Source organism: Notamacropus eugenii, chromosome 1 (assembly GCF_028372415.1).
Source record: "Notamacropus eugenii isolate mMacEug1 chromosome 1, mMacEug1.pri_v2, whole genome shotgun sequence".
Taxonomy (NCBI): domain Eukaryota; kingdom Metazoa; phylum Chordata; class Mammalia; order Diprotodontia; family Macropodidae; genus Notamacropus; species Notamacropus eugenii.
In genome coordinates, this window is record NC_092872.1 from 42788629 (window position 1) to 42808878 (window position 20250).

The 20250-nt window shown below is 39.9% G+C and overlaps 1 long non-coding RNA gene across 1 annotated transcript in view; it reads left to right on the forward strand.

The window, feature by feature from the left end:
- Nucleotides 1-20250, forward strand: part of LOC140497196 (uncharacterized) — a 111512-nt gene that overhangs the window by 58295 nt on the left and 32967 nt on the right. Inside the window, exon 2 of the long non-coding RNA XR_011964568.1 lies at nucleotides 159-213. This is a non-coding gene — a long non-coding RNA (uncharacterized lncRNA). The remainder of the gene's footprint in view (nucleotides 1-158; nucleotides 214-20250) is intronic.

Below are 20250 nucleotides of genomic sequence, written 5' to 3' on the forward strand. Positions count from 1 at the left end.
CACCAATTTTATAGATGAGGAAACAGGATCAGGAAAGAAGAGGAGGGAAGAAGGTTCTTTATGGAGGAATTGTGGAAGTAAAGAGATGAGAATTACACAGGATTATAGACCTGGAAAGGGCCTTTGAAGTCAAGTCTAATTTACTCTTTTTTTTACAGATAAGGAAACTGAAGCCCAAAGAGACTGAGGTACTTGACTAGGATAACACAACTGGTAAGTGGCTGAAGCAGGATTTGAGCCAGGTCTTCCTGACTCCTGGGCTGGTTCTCTCTTCCCTGTGCTGTGCATGGACCAGTCACGAGCTGCACTGGTAGAGGGAGTCCTCCCATCAGTGACATCATGTATGTATGCACACACAGCTCATATTTACAGGATGTGGTGATTTACTATTTTAATGCACTTTCCTGCTTAAAACTGACAACCCCCTGTGAGGTAGTTAAGTGTCATTTGTATTATCTCTGTTTTGCAGATAAGGAATCAGAGGCTCAGAGTGGTCATGTAGGTTCATCAAGGCAATGTAGCCAAGGAAAAGTAGAATCTAGACTTGAACTCAGATCTTCTGATTTCTGTTCTAGTGCTCCTTCTACTACTGTGTTGTGGGAGATTGAGACTTAAAAAAATGACTTCTTTGTAGAAATAAAACTACTTGCTTATCTGTTATTAACATAAAAAGATTTGGAAAAATTTTAAACAACTGTATAGTTTGAATTACTTGTCTAAATAGTTCAGGATTGTTTCAATTGCATGCCATATATTTTTCTCATTATTTTTCTTTCTTCTAGATTTTTACTTATTCTAATCTTATCTCTAAGAAATCTGTGGTTTGACTGTACCCAGACAATTGTTTCAGGAATGACTATTACATCAATTATAAGTCTCTTCCTGTCTGTTAATACGTAATAAATTTCATTTTTTTTGTGATATTATTTGGTGCTCAATACCCCTAGTGCCTTCTGATTTTTTTTTCTTGCAGAAGTCATTCATGAAATGAAGGCTTATGTAAAGGCGACAAGTCTTTGACCACTCTTATTCCTTCTTCCTGAGCCCTGCTTTTGGATATTTTTCTATCCGTCCTTACCTAGTCACATTTTTGTTCTAAAGTCATTGAGGATCAGAGTATATGTTGATTTAATTGGGAGGGTCTTATCCAGTTCTTCAGAAGTTTTCTCTACCTTTTTCTCTTATTCATGATGTATAAATCACAATTGTTTTCATGGCTGTCTTTTTGTAAATATTGACCATGAGCACTACAATGTGAGGCAACTAAATAGTCTATGAAATAATGTGATTTGTTGCTTTTGGTAATAAGAAAGTATCAACTCTGTTAATTCCTTTCTGTACTTTTCCAGAAGGTAACTGTAAGACATTCTTCTGCGACTTCTTTCTTTCTTTATACTTCATTTTATGATGAGAAGGTATTTACCACAGGGAACTAGGTGGTCCAGTGGATAAAGTGCCAGACTTGGTATCAGGAAGCTCTGAGATTGAATCCTCCCTTAGATGTTCCTTGGCTGGGTAATCCTGGGCAAGTAGGTCACAATCTATCTTAGCCTTAGTTTCCTGGTCTATGAAATTGAGATAATAATAGCACCTGTCTCACAAGGTTATTGTGAGGATCAAAGGAGATAATATTTACCAAGCACTTTGAAAACATTGAAGTGCTATAAAAATGCTAGCTATTATTATTATGTCAAGGTTGATATGATTCACTTACTATAGCACTATGTCTACTTGTTGATAAGTGGGCAAGTATATAGGATCTTCCAAAAATATTTTGATTCTTAGTGCCCTCTAACTTCCCCTCTCCTCCCACAAACCTTTTGGTCACTCCACAAGTAGAAGAGGGTCACACAAGCCTGGGAATCATTTTGTATTTTTCTTTGTTTTATTGGTTGCCTTGGCCAAATAATTCATCACACGTTGGCCAGTCTGTTGATGATTAGTTCTCCCATATTTAGCTAGGTTGCTTCTTAAGACTTAAGTCTGTTGCCAGGATCATGTTTGAAACTTTTTGCATGAAGAAATCAGGTTCACTTGTATGCCATGATATTGGCATGGGATTTACGGAGGTAACTGATAGTTAAAAATGAGTAATGGATAGCAGAAATATCATTCATACCAATTTTAATAATATTATCAGGAAGTATTTTTTTTCTTCCTATTGATACAGGAAACCCCCGGTGAGGAAACTTCCTCTGCCAATGTAGATCAGCAACTGATGTACAATGCACAGTCTTGGAAATTTGACTATGGCATGAAGAAGTTATATGAGCTTCATAGGATCACGTAGTCAGTCTGTGTCAGAGGCAGTATTTGAACCTACGTCTTCATGGTTCCAAGGCCAGTTCTCTAGCCAGTATGCCATGCTGAGTCTTTAAGACTCTGAGGAAGGCTTCTTATTGTCTCTAAAGGCTTCAGTGTATTGGGTAGGTACTTTATGGAAGAGTTATAGAAATACATGAATGGTAACCTATTTTTATGTTTACCCAATATATAATAATTGCCTTACCAAGGAGTGCAAAGAGCTGAAAAAGTGCTTTAGTTAGTAAACACTTGGCTTACTTACTAAGTGGAGAGATATGAGTTCAGAAGCAATACCAGTTTAAAATATATACTCATTTGTAAAGTCTTATTAAGAAGAATGATGAATGATCAATCAATCAGTCAATAAATGACAGGATATCTCATAAAGCAGAGAAAAGTAGTGGAGGGTGAAACTGATTTTTAAAAAGTATATTTCCTTAGTTGGACGTTCCTTTTTTAACTAAAAAAAGTCATGTGTAGGGCATTTTTAGAATGAAAATGGAAAGAGAACAATAGGTAGAGGAAAATGGAAAAGGTCTGCAAAGTGTTTTTTTAAAAAAATATAAGTTCTTACCATCAAGGACAAATGAGCAAAGATACCTCTTGGACTCCAACATCACAGTCTTAGATATGTTTATGTAGGAGGTGGAAATGGCATTAAATGGCCTGAACAAAGACAGATAAGCAGATGAATTTGGTCAAGTATATAGAGAAGAGATATGGGTGACATAGATGAGTCATAAAACAGGGAGACATTGTCATCAATGGTGTTTCTACTTCTATAAAAGAGATCCACAGCAGTGTCCAAGTTGAAGAGGGATTCCCTTTGGATGATGATATAATTCAGATTAACAGGAGGAGGAGAGTGGATGGATTTCAAAAGGAGATTGAAAAGTTCTCTTGTTGATCTCAAACTTCTCCAACAAGTAGATACATCTTTTTAATATCCATATTTCACCAAAACTGGTGTGACTGCAAAACATGAAACATAATAATTTTTGTTAAATAAATTTTTTTTCAATTGGCAAAAATCAAGCTTTTCTTCCTCTCCTCCAGTTGAGAGAGAAATACAAAATCCCATTTATAAACAGGTACATTTAAGCAAAACACATTTCCACATTGGCCATGTAAAAACAACACGTCTCATTCTGTCCTCTGGGTCCTTCACTTCTCTGTCAGTAGGTGGGTAACATGTTTCATCATGAGTCCTTTGGAGTTGTGGATGGTCATTATCCTGATTAGAGTTTCTAAGCCTTTCAAAGTGAAACAATAGTCTTGGAAGAACTGAAGAGAAATATCACACAGAGGGCAATAGAGAGACATGTGGTGGGCGTGAGCAGGTGAGAACTTATGACCAGTAAGGAACTTCAAATGGTTGACAGGAAAAGAAAATGGACTTATAATTGAGCAAGGTCATGTGGCAAAGGATGATGCCTTAGTATTTCTACTAGTATCCTATTGATGTCAGGAAAAAAGTGGTGCAGGCCTCCAGTACATTTGGTAGACCTCTTGTGCTGAACTTATGGGAGGTTTTGGACAAGAGTTGCACTGATGGACAACCTGAGATGGGTCATGGTCTTCATCAGTGGATAGAACATCTAAATTGATTAGATCCCAAATCCATTTAAGTACAGACAGCTCTCACTTTATTTGCACTATACTAATTCAACTTTAGGTAAAGAATTTTGAAAGACATCTGCAATCCAAAAAAACCTTATGTTATTGTTACTGTTCAGTACTGTGCTCTCTCTTTTTGCTCCTACTGCAATCCTCCCCCCAAAACCCAGCACCAAAAACCCCCTCTAAATAAAAGCAGAAGAATGCTGTGTTAGGATGTGGGAGCTGGCTTGAGATTTGGCATCAGGCAAGAGAACTTTGCCATACTCTGCCCACCTGCCCTTGTGCCCAGCTTCCGTGTCTGTTTTCCATCTGTTGGTGTGTGAGTACCATGTGTCTGTCCTAGTTGCAGCCTGTCATTTGTCCTCTCCAGTCTGTGTCTGGCCCCCATGTATTTGCCTCTCCCACCCCATTTTCTTCTCCATTCCCACCGAGCCTCCATGTGGCTGGCCTGGCCACAGTTTCCTTCTGCTCTTGCATTTCTGTTCCTGTTCCCAACATGTCCCTGAACTGTGTGCTGGCCCCTTCCCTCCATGGGCACAGGACTGTCCTCTTGCTTCCCTCCCTCCCTTCCCAACCTTCATGAATAAAGTTGCATTGAGTAAATTCACTCTACATAGAGGTCTGAGGAAAAGTCCCCTTATCTAAAGTGAGAACTGCCTGAATTGAGTACAGTTTGAAATTGTTTTCCTGGCTATAAGTTTAAAACAGCATTTGAATCTATCTACAGCAGAGACTGTATCCACATTTTCTAGATAAAGACTGAAGTTTGCTATTCATTTGTGGGTTTGGATTTGTAAGACAAGTGCACTTAATGTTATTTCTTCCTTAGTACTTTGCCAGCAATTTGCAATTAACATGGAGTAGTTCCTAGATTATGATTGTTTGCTTTAGCAGCATGATTTTTTTCTAGCATCAATTATGCTTTTACTTTGAAAAATATTTTAACTAAAATAAACAAGAATTTGCTAATGAATAGTAAGAGTCATTTAATCCCTTCACATTCTCTATGTTCCAGCTGAACTGAATTATTAGCCATTACTTTAGCTCAGCATTGTGTATCTGTCTCTGTACATTTGCACAAGCCACACCCTGTGCCATATAATACATTCCCTTCTCATCTCTTTCTCATTAAATCCTTAGCTTTTCTTTCTCTTTCCTTTTAAAAAAGGAATTTGAGACTTTATTGCCATAACAAGTGCATGGCTATTCCACATTTTAAAAAATAGATTTTTATTGATTTTTTAGGTTTTTTTTTTTAATATCTCCTGGCTTCCCCCATTTTCTTTCCCTTGGCCTCCCAGAGAGCCATCCTTTGCAACAAAGAATTAAATAAGAAAGAAATAGAGAATAAAGAGAAATAAATTCAGCAAAACTGATTAACAAATCTAAAAAAATCTGATATTCTACACCTGTGAACCCTGTGCTCTACCAAATGGGGGAGGGGGAAGGAAGTAGCATCTCCGATCTCTTCTTTGGATCCTAACTGGTTCTTTATAATTTTGCAAGTTTTCAGTTTGAATTGTTTTTGTGGTGTTTTTCTTTCCATTTATATTGTTATTGTCATTGCCTATATCGTTTTCTTGGGTCTACTTTCTTCACTTTGCATTAGTTTGTACAGTAATAATCCTCTGTTCAGTCATTTCAGTTGTGTCCAACTCTTCGAGACCCCATTTGGGGTTTTCTTGGCAAAGATACCAGAGTGCTCTGCCCTTTCCTTCTCCATCTCATTGAGAGATTGCTGGCCTTGGGCCTGATGTCAGAGTCAAAATAATTGGCAGTAACATTAGCCAACATTTATATAGCACTTACTGTGTGCCAGGCACTGTGCTAAGTCCTTTACATTATTATCTCATTTCATTCTTACAGCAGCCCTGGGAGGTAGGTGGTATTGTTATCTCCATTTCATAGAGGAGGAAATTGAGGCAAATAGAAGTAACTTGCCCAGGGTCACTCAGATAGTAAGTACCTGGGGTCACATTTGAACTCAGGCCCTCCTCACTCCAAGCCTATTGTACTGCCTAGCTGCCTCAATGATGGATTACAAGTCATTCAATGCTTCTCTATATTAGTAATGTTCATTGTTTCTTATAGCACCGTAATGTTCCATTACTTTCATGTGTCACAGTTATTTTAGTCATTCTCCCTCCTCCACAAGATCTTCCCTGTCTTCTCCCCTCTTGTTAATGCTTTCTCTCAAATCCCCTTGTATTTCCCCTGTGTACATGTTGTCCACCCTCAGCAGAACGTGTGCTCTTTGAGATCAGAGACTTGTTTTTGCTTTCATATTCCCTGCACCCAGTATAGTGCCTTGCACGTTGTAGGTGCTTAATAAGTGTTTGTGGAATTGTGTAATTACTCTGAATTGACCTTAGGGAAGTTAGTTCCCCCGAGTCTCCGTTTTTTCTTCTGTAAGATGATATCTCGACTACTTTCTTCACAGGGTTATTGTGAACAAAGTGTGCAAAACAAGTGTGAGCTGTTATTTAGTAGAAATGGGGAGAGAACACCTGTGATTGTTTTTTTTTTCCAGACAGATGATTTTCCCAGGAGTCAGTCTTACTAATTTGTTCAATTTCCTGTATTTACTCAGCATTGGCATAGAATTGATGTCTTGACTCCACTCTACAAGCTTTTGGTATTTTAGTTTCTGGGACCTGTCAGAGACCTCTAACACAAATTGCTTCCTTCTTAAAGAATCTATTCCCTACCTCCCCAGAACACTTGAAAAACATATTTAAACAAAACACTGTAGGATTTCAGGACAGAGAAATAGTGGTTTCTTCATATATAATATCTGACAAATAAATAGGCTACACATCTAATTTTATTATGATTCAATTCAAAATTCAGTGTAGTGGATACTTAGTATATGCCTATTATACATGCCAGGCACTGTGCTCCTTGCTGAAGAATGCAAAGATAAAACTAAGACAGTCTCTGCCTTCAAGGAGTTTCTAATCAGGTAGGGGGAATATGTCTTATACACAAATTAGCATGATAGAAAGTGTGTGAAAGTAAAAGGGGGAGATTCAGGCAAGATGCTCTAAGAACATTTGAGGAAGGAGAAATCATTTTCATTTGAATGTCACGCAGTCAAGAAACATTTATTAAGTGCCAGGTACTGCACTAGAATAACTGGCTGGTGCAGTGGATAGAGTGCTAGCTCAGAATCAGGAAGGCTCCCCTTACTAACTGTGTGACCCTGGGCAAGTCACTTAACCCTCTTTACCTCAGTTTCCTCATCTGTAAAATGATGTGGAGAAGGAAATGGCAAATTGCTTCAGTGTCTTTGCCAAACAGACCCCAAAAGGGATCACAGAGAATTGGACATAACTGAAAAATGACTAAACAATAACGAGAAAAGGTACTGTGCTAAAGGAGGGGGAGGCGTTGAGGAAGAGCAAAGAAAAGTTAAAGACAGTTCCTGCTTTTGAGGAACTCACAATCTAATGGGGGAGACATCCCACAAATAACAAACATGATAAATTGGAGATATAGAATGAATTAAGGGAAGGGACTAGAATTAAGAAGGCTTGGGAAAGGCAGTCTTCATGATGGGGGTAGCTTATGAGCTGAGCCTTGAATGAAGAAAAAATTTTTGATAGGTAGAGGTGAAGGGCTGTTTCATCTATGTGGGAGACTTTTGTAGACCTAGTTAAAGACTTGACTTTTTAAAATTCCAGACCAGTTTGGATTCTCCGTCTGTTATTTCCATTTAATTAGTGTTGAGTGCTAAGGCAAGTGTTAAGAAGTTACGTGTTACATGGGGTTGGTGCAAGTAGTGATGGTATTTCTGGGAGACAGAATGAGAAGCAGAGATAAGCAGAACAGAGTCTACATCTAGGGAGTCAAAACTGAAGAAATAGAGTGAAGCAGTCATGCTAATGGAAATGGTAAAAGCAGAAGCCAAGCTTAAATATCCCAGAATTAAAGACTGGAGTAAGGCAGTGACAGGGTATGATGGAATGATTAGGGGAGCCTGGAATAAGAACAAAGTGAAAATGAGCTAAAGAGGCCAGCAAAGCTGGAAAGGCATGGGTGGCTTCCTGAGAGCTCTGAGTCTCTCACTTAGGACAGTTTGTTGTGCTCAGCTCATGCTCTGATAGAGTATATTCTTATGGTAGACTTGTCCATGCTGGGCATGAACTCTTCTGTTTCTTAAAGAGGATAATATTGTCACATGCAAGGATGGGCATGGCCCCTTTATAGTTTAACCAGAAAGAGGCAGCAAGTTTCAGTGGAAAGACCATACATTTGGAGTCAAAAGAACTTGTCTGAATCCTAACTCTGCTCCTTACTACCCACACCACCTTGGCAGAAGGGCTTTCCTTCTCTGACATTAGTTTTTTCAACTGTAAAAGAAAAGAATTGGAGTAGGTGATCTTTAAAGTTCCTCCCAGCTCTAATCCTTATAATTTTATGAACCACAATAATAATAGTCATGGGACACATAGAAGTAGTGACAGCTCCATGTCAAATTGCATAGTAGAGTTGGTTTTATCGTTGGAGTGCAAGCCATGGCACCCTTTGGTGGCTAGCTGGATGGATTTTCAGTATGTCCTTCTGGCAGATCCAGTTACGTTGCTTCAAAGTAAGGGCACCTTGCGTGGAGGTAGGTGCTAGGATCTAAGATTGGCCAGTTTCTCTTCTTTCTGTTTGGTATTGGAACAGCAAGAGATGCCCAGTATATGGGAATAGTCCAGGTTGTGTTTGTTCACATATTTCTTCCACCTGTTGTGAACTTTCTAGGCTCTCCCTGCTACAAGGGGAAGAATATTGCAGAAACTGACCTGTTGTTGATCCCTCTAAAGGTGCCATGTTTACCACATGCTCACAAAAAACTAGTTGAATTGATGATGGTGCTGGAGCTGAGGAATTTTACTACTGGGAAGAGGAGAATTCCCTATATCCCTTTCAGATTTTTTGTGGGAAGGAATCTCTATTTAGCTTTGTTGCCCAAGCAAAAGACAATGACCAGAATTTCCTCACTTAATGATTGTGTCACAGAGTGATACATCTAGGATTTCTCATCTTGTAAGAAAGTAAAGATAGGAGGAGAGAAGAAGGTATGTACAAAGGTACCATGTCATGAACTGGGGGAGGGAAGGGAGAAGAGGATGGAACAAGTATTTATTAAGATCTTATTATGTGCTAGGCTCTGTGCTAAGTGCTTTTTACAAATATTACCGCATCTGATCCTCACAACAATCCTGGGAGATAGGTATTATTACTATTATTCCTATTTTATGGTTGAGTAAACTGAAGTAAACAGAGGTAAAGTGACTTGCCTAGGGTCACACAGCTTATAAGTGTCTTAGGTAAGATTTGAACTGAAGTCTGTTGGACTCTAGGTCCAGTGCACTACATCACTCTAGCAAAAAGGACACTGCATTAGCAGTCAGAAGATCTGAGTGCTAGTCTTCTGTTAATTGTGTGACCTTGGACAAATCACTTCATTTCCCTAGGCCTCAGTCTCCTTATCCGTAAAATGAGGATTTTGGATTAGATCATTTCTAAAATTCTTTTCAGTTTTGATATTTTATATGTTAAATAAGGCCTCTTTCAGCCTTAATATTAAATGTTTAAGATACATGAAAACAAACCACTAGGGTCTCATATCTCCAACTACCTATTGGACACCTCAAGTTGTATTCCTTGTAAATATCTTAAATTCATCATGTCCAAAACAGAATTCATTATCAAACCCTTCCTTCTTACCAACTTTCCTATTGCTATCATCTTTCTAGTCACCCAGGCTTGCAACCTAGATATCATCCTTCATCCCCTACCTTGTCTGATCCTCCCTCCACCCACATCCAATCTGTTGTCCAATCCTATTGAATCTACCTTCTCTTCTCTCACGCTAACACCACCCTGATGCAGGCCCTTATCAATTCACACCTGGACAGTTGCAATAGCCTGCTGGTTGTTCTTCCTGTTTCAAGTCTCTCTCCAATCCATCCTCCACTTAGCTATCCAAGGGATCTTTTCAAAGTGTAGGTCTGACCATGTCATCCAGCTATTTAATAAATTCCAGAAACTCCCTATTACTGCCAAGATCAAATATAAATTCCTCTGCTTGGGTTTTAAAGCCCTTCATAACCTGTTTCCTTCTTACCTCTCCAGTCTTATTACACTTAGTCTCTTCAACATGTGTTAGTTGGTTGGTTGTTGTCCTTTATTCTTGAAGAGGACCAAAATGACCCTGTGCTCCTGATACTTGCCCAGTGGCAAGACATATTGAATATTATGGACTTCATTGTTCATCTACCACCTACTTGGTTGTTGTCCTTCATGCTTGAAGGGGACCAAAATGACACGATGTTGGTGTCAAGGTACAATGTGTCCAACTGTGACTTACCTGACCCATATGAGCTCAGAAGGGTCCACCACAAATTGGGCCCAAATAGTCCACATGAACATTTGGAATAGAAATGTCTCTTAATTTGTGCATCCTGTGTTTCTTTTGAGCTACTGTAATTCTGTTTTGCTCATAATATATAATATCTTCTTTGATGTGGGCATGCCATTGTTGTGCACTTTGCCAGAGTCTCCCATATCATGCATTCAATCCCAGAATTCTTCTAAGATCTTGAGAATGTCCTTGTAATGCTTCTTCTGACCTCAATGTGAGCTCTTGCCTTGTGTGAGTTCTTTGTAAAATAGTGTTTTAGGCAAACAACATGGCCAACCCGTTGGAGTTGCACTTTCTGCAGTAGCATTTAAATGCTTGGTAGTTTAACTTGAGAAAGGATCTCACTGTTCAGTATCTTACCTTGCCAAGTCATCTTTGGAATCTGCCTAAGACACAGTGTGCAATACAATGACACTGGCCTCCTGTCTGTTCCTTGCACAAGATTCTCCATCTCAGCTCTAAGCATTTTCACTGTCTGTTCCCTATCCTGGAATGATCTCCCTTCTCATCTCTGCCTTTTGCCTTCCTTCAAACCTCTACTAAAATCTCACCTCTACAAGAAACTTTTCCCCATCGTCCTTTATTGCTAGCGCCTTCCCTCTGAGATTATCTCCTGTATATATCTTGTTTGTAGTTTACATTTGTCTCCTCCATTAGATGGAAAGCTCTTTGAGGGCAGAGACTCTTTTTACCTTTCCTTCTTTCCCCACAGTAGGTCCTTAATAAATGCTTCTTGACTTGACTTGGATGTTCTTTCAGACTATTGCCTATGGGCTAATCCAGGCAGCCACCTGCTTTTGTAAGGCACATTAACTAAAAATAGTTTTTGTGTTTTTAAATAAAGTTTTATTACATTTAAAAAATGTAGAAAAACCATTTTTAACTTCAGGCTTAGACTGAATTTGACCTACATCATAGTTTGCTGAAACTCTGGTGTATACTATGCAACTCTTGCCCATGTCCTTCCATACTTCACCCAGAGGGGGTCAACCCAACATGCTGGAGATCTTCTTTTTCTTCTGATATATCAGACATACTAGTGGAGAATTTAGACCACCCATTTTGCTCTCACCACATGACAAGCTCATCTTCTTTTTTTATCATACAGCCGCCTGATGACATCTTTTAATACTGTGCTTTTTCAGATTTTCTCATTAGTTATATATTGGAATCTGCTCACACCAATCCTATATATCCCTCTATTACCATCTGTGTTATATTCATTTTCAGCTCTTTGGAGACTGTTGTGTTCCATATCTCATACTCGTATAATAACACCATGATGCCCATGAAGCAACTTATGAAGACAAATTGGAGTGCATGATGAGATGTTTCCAAACTCAACAATAACCCTTTGTCTCATGTACTTAAGGCAAGAAGGTTGTTTGTTAATTCCTACCTCTGCTGGATTAAGTAATGAGTTGTTGGGAAGTATACATGCTATTCAACTCATTGGGATATAGTGTGTGTCCTATTTGTGGTTCCAAGTATTGAGCAGTAGACCATTTGGAGCCTGAGGATTAAGATATGCAATTTCCTTAATAAAAACATATTCATTGACTCCCCAGGTAAAAGTATTCCACAAGGACTAGTGAAAGCAATCCATAAATATGAAATCAGATAAGTACCATGTAAGGAGATTAAAAATAGTCCCCAAGAAGGTCCCCAGAGGTTTCAGAAGTTCTCTTAAAAGTTCCACATATTGGTCTCAGGGGAAAAAGTTAACTCAAATTCCTTGGACTTGGAGTCAAGAAGACTTGTTATAATCCTGCTTCAGCTGTGTGATTCTGGGCAAGCCACTTAACTTCCTTCTGCCTTAGTTTTTTCATCTGTGAAAGGGGATAATCAGAGCTCCTACCTCACAGGATTGTCATAAGGATCATTTGAGATATGTAGAGATCTCTGCAAATCCCAAATTGCTATATAAATGCTAGCTGCTGTTGCTACCACCACTGCCTGCTGCTTCTGCCCTCTGCCCACTGCCACTGCCCACTAGTACTACTGCTGCTGCTGCTGCTATTACCACCACCACCACCACCACCACCACCATTACTTACATCCCTAAGTGGCGTTGTGGAAGTGTGGGCATTAAGCTGCCCTAGGCTCACACCTCTGGTTTAGTGGAATGGACACAAGACTTGGAATCAGAAGATATGGTTTTGAATGTGGGCCCTATCAGTTAACTAGCTTTGAACATGCCAGGTCACCTCCCTGAGCTTCAGTTTCATCTGTAAAATGGGGATAACAAGCCCTGATCTGCTTCTTTGACAAGGTTGTTGTGAGAGTCAATTAACATAGTGGATAGGAAAGTGCTTTGTAAATTAGAACAGCTTATATGGATTCAAAGCAGTAATGTTCCTCAGTTCCCAGTGGGCTGTTCAGTTGTTAGTTTCTGTGTGACTCTTCATGACCTCATTTTTGTGATTTTCTTGGAAGAGACACTGGAGTGTTTTGCCATTTCCTTCTCCAGTTCATTTTACAGATGAGAAAACTGAGACAAACAGGGTAAAGTGACTTGTCCAGAGTCATACAGCTAGTAAGTCTCTGAGGTCAGATTTGAACTCTGGAAGATGGGTCTTCCTCACTTCAGACTTGGCACTCTATTCATTGCACCACCTAGTTGCCCCATATGTGAGTATTAATGACTCTCATTTTTATAGGACTTTATAGTTATAAACCGCTTTACATATCTCTTTCATTTGGTCCTCCCAACAATTCTGTGATATAGGTAATACAAGTATTATATTATTGTACTTTCAGTTATAATAATTAGCTAGTTATCACTGGAGTATCCAGTTATAATAATTATTCTATTATAATAATCAAAGGGCGCTAATCATGCAGCTTATTATCACTTGGGACTCTGCAAAATATTTTGAGATTAAAAAGCAGCCCACAGATCAAAAAGTTGGAAACCACAGATCTAGTACAAACCTGTCCTTCTGCAGAAGAGAAAACAGTCCCACAGAGGTTAAATAGCTTGCTGATGGTCATACAGCAAGGTAGTGTGACAGAGCTGCCTCTAGAACCTGGAGATGTATGCCCTGGTTCAAAGACTGTTTAATATTACTTCCTTAGTGGACAGAATTCTTATTCTTTTCAAAATCTACCTAGGTTTTTCCCAAGGTCCACTAGCTACCAAACAATTGTTCTTTCTTAGGGAAAGTAAGAGAGTTTTCAGCTTAGAACAAAGAGTTAACCTGTGGCTTAGTGAGGTACAAGTAGTGATCTAGAATCACACTCACCTCTGGGGAAAGATAGACTGATTATTGGAAAGGTAGAATGTTGTCATGGAAGGAACCCTAAACTTGGAGCTTGGACTCAGTTTTAGCTGTGCTTCTCCTCTCTACGACTGGAGCCAAGCCATTTGATCACTCTGAGTTTCTTTTTCCTTGTGATAAAGTTAAGACAAAAGCATCTTATTATATCATAGGATTGTTGGGAGGAAAGTGCTTCATAAACCTTAAAGTGCTATGAAAATCTGAATTATTATGATTCATACACATAGGGCTATCATTATCTTCCTCAGATATTTAGACTGTCTTTCAGTTTCTAGCTGGTCCATCTCTAGGTACCATTCCTCAAGATGCCCCAATATAAACTGAAGTTGTGGATGTGGGGCTAGGGTCCTTTTCTAGAGAGCTCTAAAAATGCAAGAAAGATGTTGCAGCTTCCACTGGTCACTCACTTAGGGGCCAAATAACCCAAATGATCATCAGTAAAGTTTTATGAGCATTTACAGATGTACTAGGGAGAGCAGAGAGGTGAGACTTGGTTTTTATTCTCTTGGGATTGAATTCTAAGGGCAGAGGGTAGTTGGGAGATGGAAAGTTTTCCCTCTGAGCAGGTGTTTCGTTGGTGTTTGGACCTATAGTTGTTAGAAATCCACACCCATTCATGAGATGCCTCTCCTGTTGGGCACTACCTGACCTTTTTAGCTTTACTTTACAACTCACTAAAAGTCCCTCATTCCCCTCCATACTCCAGGATCTAGAGTATGTGCTAGGTGGTACAGTGAGTAGAGCACTGGAACCTGGAGTCAGAAAGACCTGAATTGGAATCTGGCCTTAGACATTTATTGGCTATGTGATCCTAAACCACTGTCTGCCTCAGTTTTCCAATAAAATGGAAATACTAATATTAATATTTACCTCCCAGTATTGTTGTGAAGATCAAATGATATTTGTAAAGTGCTTTTCAAACCTTAAGGTGCTATGTAATGTTATTGTTATTAAAACACAACTTATTCATTGTCTATGTCCCATTTATTTTCACTTATGTGATTTTGCTCATTCTCTGTCCTGTTCCTGAAATGCCCTCCTTCTTCTCCTATTCCCTTTTGCTGGAATCCTATTCACCTTTCATGTTATTGCTGTTCAGTCATTTCAGTTGTGTCCATGCCCACATTTGGAGTTTTCTTGACAAAGGTACTAGACCAGAAAAAGGTGTTCTGAATCTCAGGATGGCTCATAGGGATCAGACAATGAGGGAGTAGAAAATAAACCTTGCATTGGGCATGACCTGAATAGAGATCCTCTGGGGATTCGCCTCCTGGCCCCAGGAGACACCAGTCAGCCTGGGCCTGGCTAGATAGTTCCCCCTGAGCTTTCTCCAATGGAATGCTTGGTTCCCTGGGGAAAGCATTATTACTTCTTTTGGTAACTTCTTTCTTTAGCCTTCTTCCCTCTCTAGCAGGAACCAAAGGGGAGAATGATTAAACCCTGAACCCCCTTAGAGCCTGATACTCCTTCTGAGTGAAGTTATTCTCCTACAGAAAGAAGGCCTACAGTTTGTGCTGGAGTAAGGAGAAGCAGGATGTGTCTTGGAGTCTTGAAGAAGGATGGTTTTATTTGGCCTCTAAGCTAAAGGCCTGTGACTGCTCCTGGTTTATTATGTATGGTTAGCTCCCCTGGCTATATCTGAGAGAGCCTCAGGGAACATCCTACCATTCCGGAATGATTCAAACTCTCGTACTTCCCCAGGCAATCCACATCCCCAAACTCTCTAAATGCCTGCTGAGGGAGGAGTGGCAGCCATGGGCCTTATTAGATTCTCTTTAGACTTAAATAAGTAGTGTGGTGAACTCCATGCTGAAGAGCTGGGCCCTAGACCTTGCTTTGGCACTTGAAACTACAGGCGAGTCACTCCCTCTCTTTAGGCCTCATCTATAGGAGAAACTCCCTGAGTTGGGCCAGGAGGGCATTCCAAACAGGGAGGACAGTTTTGGCAAAGGCATTGAGATGGAAGAGGGAATGACTATTGTGAAAAACAGCAAATGGGCTAATATGGCTAGACCATAAAGCTCACGAAGAGGAATAATGCAGCTGTTAGGGTGGGATGGAATCCAATTGGGAAGGGCTTTTGATATCAAAATGGAGAGTTTGCATTTTACTCTAACCTTTGTATTTTATCTTAAAGACATTAGGTAGTCGCTGGAGATTTCAGGGCAGGGGAGTGGCACTCTCACTTTAGTAGCTGTTTGGATAATGGATTGGAAAGGGGAGTGAATGGAGGAGGGAGATAGTTTGGAGTGGGTTGCAGTAATCTAGGTGAGAGGTGAAGAGCGCTTGAACTAGGAGGTGAATGGAAAAAAGACTAGAGGCAAGAGAGGTTGCAATAACAGTAATAATAGCTAGCATATATAAAACTCTTACTATGTGCCAGGCACTGTGCTAAGCACTTTATACGTATTATCTCATTTGATTCTCACAACAACTCTGGGGGTAGGTACTATTATTACCTCCATTTTACAGATAAGGAAATTGAGGCAAACAGGACCAAGTGACTTGTCCAAGGTCACACAACTAATAAGTGTTGGAGGTCAGATTTATACTCAGGTCTTCCTCATTCCAGGTCTGATGCTGTACCACCTAGCTGTCCTCATGTTGTAGAGGTAAAATGATAGAACTTGGTATGGTATGGGGTTTAAGGATAAAAAAGGATAGAAAATGACTCTGAGGTTGTGAATCTGGATGACTAGAAAGAAGGATGTTAATAAACATAGGGAGACCTAGAACACTAAGTAGTCTCCTCTGTGAAATATATGATTATTTGAAAGAGATAGGTTTAACCACTCACACAGGAAAAAAAAAGTGGATGAAAAACACCTTATTGTTATTGTAATATCCCTGTGGTATTGGTGAGGGACATAAAGCTCAGAGAGGCTAATTGAGCTGTTGTGGTCACTCTTTTGGCATCAGATCCAGAATCCAAGTTCAGGTCTCTTCTCTCCAAGTCCAGAACATCTTTAAAAATAGCTAACATTTTAATACAGTGCTCTAAGACTGCGTGGCATGTCATCTACGTTGATTTTGCTTAAGACTCACAACAAAGCTGTAAGATGGGTACTACAGATATTATTATCCCCATTTTATAAGGAGGGGCAATTGAGAGTCAGAGAGGAGAAATGCCTAGCCCATGGTCAGGGAGATGGAATTCAAACCCAGGACTCCTTGACCCTAATATTAGTAAGTGTTCCACTAGCCTGTGCTGCCTCTTATATTGGGGTTTGGATTAGAAAGTCCTCCCTCTGAGACCCCTTCCCTCTCTGAGATTCTTGCGGGCCCATGGAAATAGCCCTGGATCCAGGGGTTAGTGCACCTGAATTTGAAACCCAGTCCTATTATTTACCACTTGTGGAAACTGTAGCACTTTCAGCGATCCCAAACTACTCTGGAATAAAAACTCATTAAAAAGCCCCCCATTGTTATTCTCCTTTGTATGTCATAAGGCTGTGAACGCTACAATCCTGAAGAATAAAAAATTGGAGGTGACTCACAGTTCAATAAAAAGATTCATGATTTGTCTAAGTTAATGGTAGCATCTTTCCAATGGGGACCTTAGTAAAAGAGGGGACAGATGAGATATCATTCAGTAAATGTATGATTGGAAAAAAATCATGCTGGGCAGGTCATGAAGGAAGAATGAGGAACAACAGATGGAAGTTTAAGTGTTGCACTGGTGGTGCCCATGAAATGTTAAAAAAAAAAAAAAAAGACCCAGAGCAGGGATTCTTAATCTTTTATGCGTTATGGATCCCTTTTGGCAGTATGGTGAAGCTTATGTACCCTTCCATAAAATAATATTTGGAAATGCATAAATACATTTAGGATTATGAGGAAAACTAATTAGATCAAAAAACAGTTATCAAACAATTTTTTAAACACCAAGTTGACAGACCCCAAGTTAAGAACCACTAGTTAGAAGGAGTTCTATATTGTATTGGGTAGATTCCTCATGGAAGATATATGGAGGACATGGACCCAAGTTGCACAGTCTGAGAGAGTGTGGAGGGACTGCTACCTGTACTGTTGGAGGCAATACCCACATTAATGAGATTAGAGATCCATGAAAACATAAATTTGGGGAGACCAGAGATTTTGTTGTTAGAAGGAATGCAAGCTCAAAACAGGAAGGCAGAAAAAAGAGGAGAGCAGAGGAAGGAAGGAGTGAAATAAGTCTTTGTTAACTTTACTTGGTCCTTTTTGTATTGTTCCAAGTCAGTTTGTATGGTAGTGAAGGTTGTCATGAGGGTTGAAAAGAACCTTACCTACCAAATTCCACATGGTTCCTTTGCAGTTATATTAATTGAAATGCTGGGAATATTTTGAAAAGAATGACGATTAGCAAGCTGGATGTCAAATGGGGGTTGAGACTAATTTACTAATCCCAAATCAGGTAGGAGATTGGAATTGAGAACCTGAACAGAAGCCCAATAGGAGGGTATTGATTAAAAAAATAGAGTTAATATTAGTCTTATGCTTTCTGTTGTTTTTTTTTTTTTTAGTATTCTGTGGCCACAATGGTCCTGAACAATTAAATGTCTTTTCCTTTGAACTAATGTGTTTTCTGGTTGACTGATAAAACACACTGCTTGAAGTTTCTGAGTAATAGTTTTGAGTAGATGCTGGTCTACACCTGCGACATGTCTTGAAGCTCTTGTGGGGTGGGGGAAGGAGGAAGGAGGGAGACAATGAATTCTGTTTTGGAGGTGTAGAGTTTGGAGGTTCTTTCCGTTCTAAGTCCTAGGATCCTATGAAATGATAATAACTACTACTGCAGGGTACATCAGGTACACTTTTAAACAGGAAGTCAGATTAAAAGACCTTCAGATCTGCCAATCATCTCTCGAAACTTCACTGAGTTTCTTACATCTCTCTGAAGGAAAGTAATTTAGCTAAAGAGCTGTGATGACTCAGCAGTGGGAGAATATCCAGAGAGTTCTCCAAGTACTGGTCTGTGGCATCTCTAGGAGACAGAAGGCTGATTGATGAAGGACTGGTGGGAGTGGCTCTTTGTGAGTGTGAGAAACCAGAATTTAGAAAGATCATACCCACAGTCTGTGACAGTCACAGTCTGTGACTCCAAAGGCTTAGCTGTTGTCTCTAATCAACTTCATTAAACTGAGACCTAAGTGTAAATCTCAACCCTAACATTTGCTGGTCTTGTGATGACGGACAGATGACTTCCCTGCTCCGAGACTCAGCTTCCCTCTGAATAAAATGATGGCAGGCATAGTTGGAGCACTGACTTTGGAGTCAGGTTGGAACCTTGGATTTGCTCCTCGCTACTTGGGTGGCCCTGGGCAAGTCATTTTCTCCTCTTGTTTCTCTTAATTGTCAAATACAAAATGAAGGGATTGAACTAAATGAACTGAAAATTTCGTTCTAGCTTTAAATCCTAAAATACTGCCTGAATTGTGAGGAAAGTGCTTTGTAAGCAAGCCTTCAACTCCTCTGGAAATGTGAGTGTAGTAGCTTGTTGGCCGGTCAATCACTCCCCCGTGGGAGATGACTGGGGTGCATGCATAAGATGGAATTTGCTTCTGGATATAAGATGGCACTGACATCAAAATGTACACAGGACTCAAAGAGAGTTTGGCACTTGCACAGTGCCCCTTTAGGGGACATTTGTAACAAGGAGCCAGCACCAAATGGGGTACTGAAGAGGTGACAGAGTCCCAGCAAGGCTGAGCAAACCCAAGGGCCCTGCCCTGGCCAGTACTAGAGTGGTTGGCACAGCCCAGGACCACAAACACCAAGAAACCATCTAGCCTTTCCTCTCTACTGATACTGTGAATTATATAGACTGTTTTGGAGATTTGTGAGAACTGTTGTGAAGTCTCTCAGTGATGTCATCTATGGATATGTGGCTGGGACGAAAAGTGAAAGGAAACATCTAGTTTGGATGTCCTGACTGGTATATCTTGTTGACTGTGGGAATGAAAAATGTGGCCAGGCTTTTAAGGACTAGGTTAGCTGTCTTTTGTAAGCAATAGTGCTTGCTTTTTTGGATCTAAACAGGCCCCCTAAAGGTAGTCTGGATGGCCCAGGGCAGAGGTTCTTAACTTGGAGACCTGATTTTTAAAAGTATTTTGATGACTGTATTTCAATTTATTTGGTTTCCTTTGTAATTCCATGTATTTTATACATTTAAACATTTTTTACCAGATTGCCAGAAGGGTGTAAGACTCACAAAAGGTTGAGAATCTTTGGCCCGGGGGAAACTTTCTATGTAGAGAATGATAGTTCCCCGAAGCCCCCTGATGAGTAGGGGACTCATTAACAGAGAAACCTATTATCCTGTGTGTGAGTTGGAGTTCTTGACCATGACTGTCACTGAAAAGCTTTGGGATTACGTCTTTGGTTTCCGTTTGTATCCCCAGTGCTTAGTGTAGTGCCTGGTACATTTGTCATTGTAGTTTGTTTGCTTCAGTCATGTTTTACTTTCTGTGTCCACATTTTTGGGGTTTTCTTGGCAGAGGTACTAGAGTGGTTGGCCATTTATTTTTCCAGCTCATTTTACAGATGAGAAAACTGAGGCAAACAGAGTTACAAGACTTGCCCAGGGCCACACAGCTAGTAAGTGTCTGAAGTTGGATATGAACTTATGAAGATGAGTTTTCCTGATTC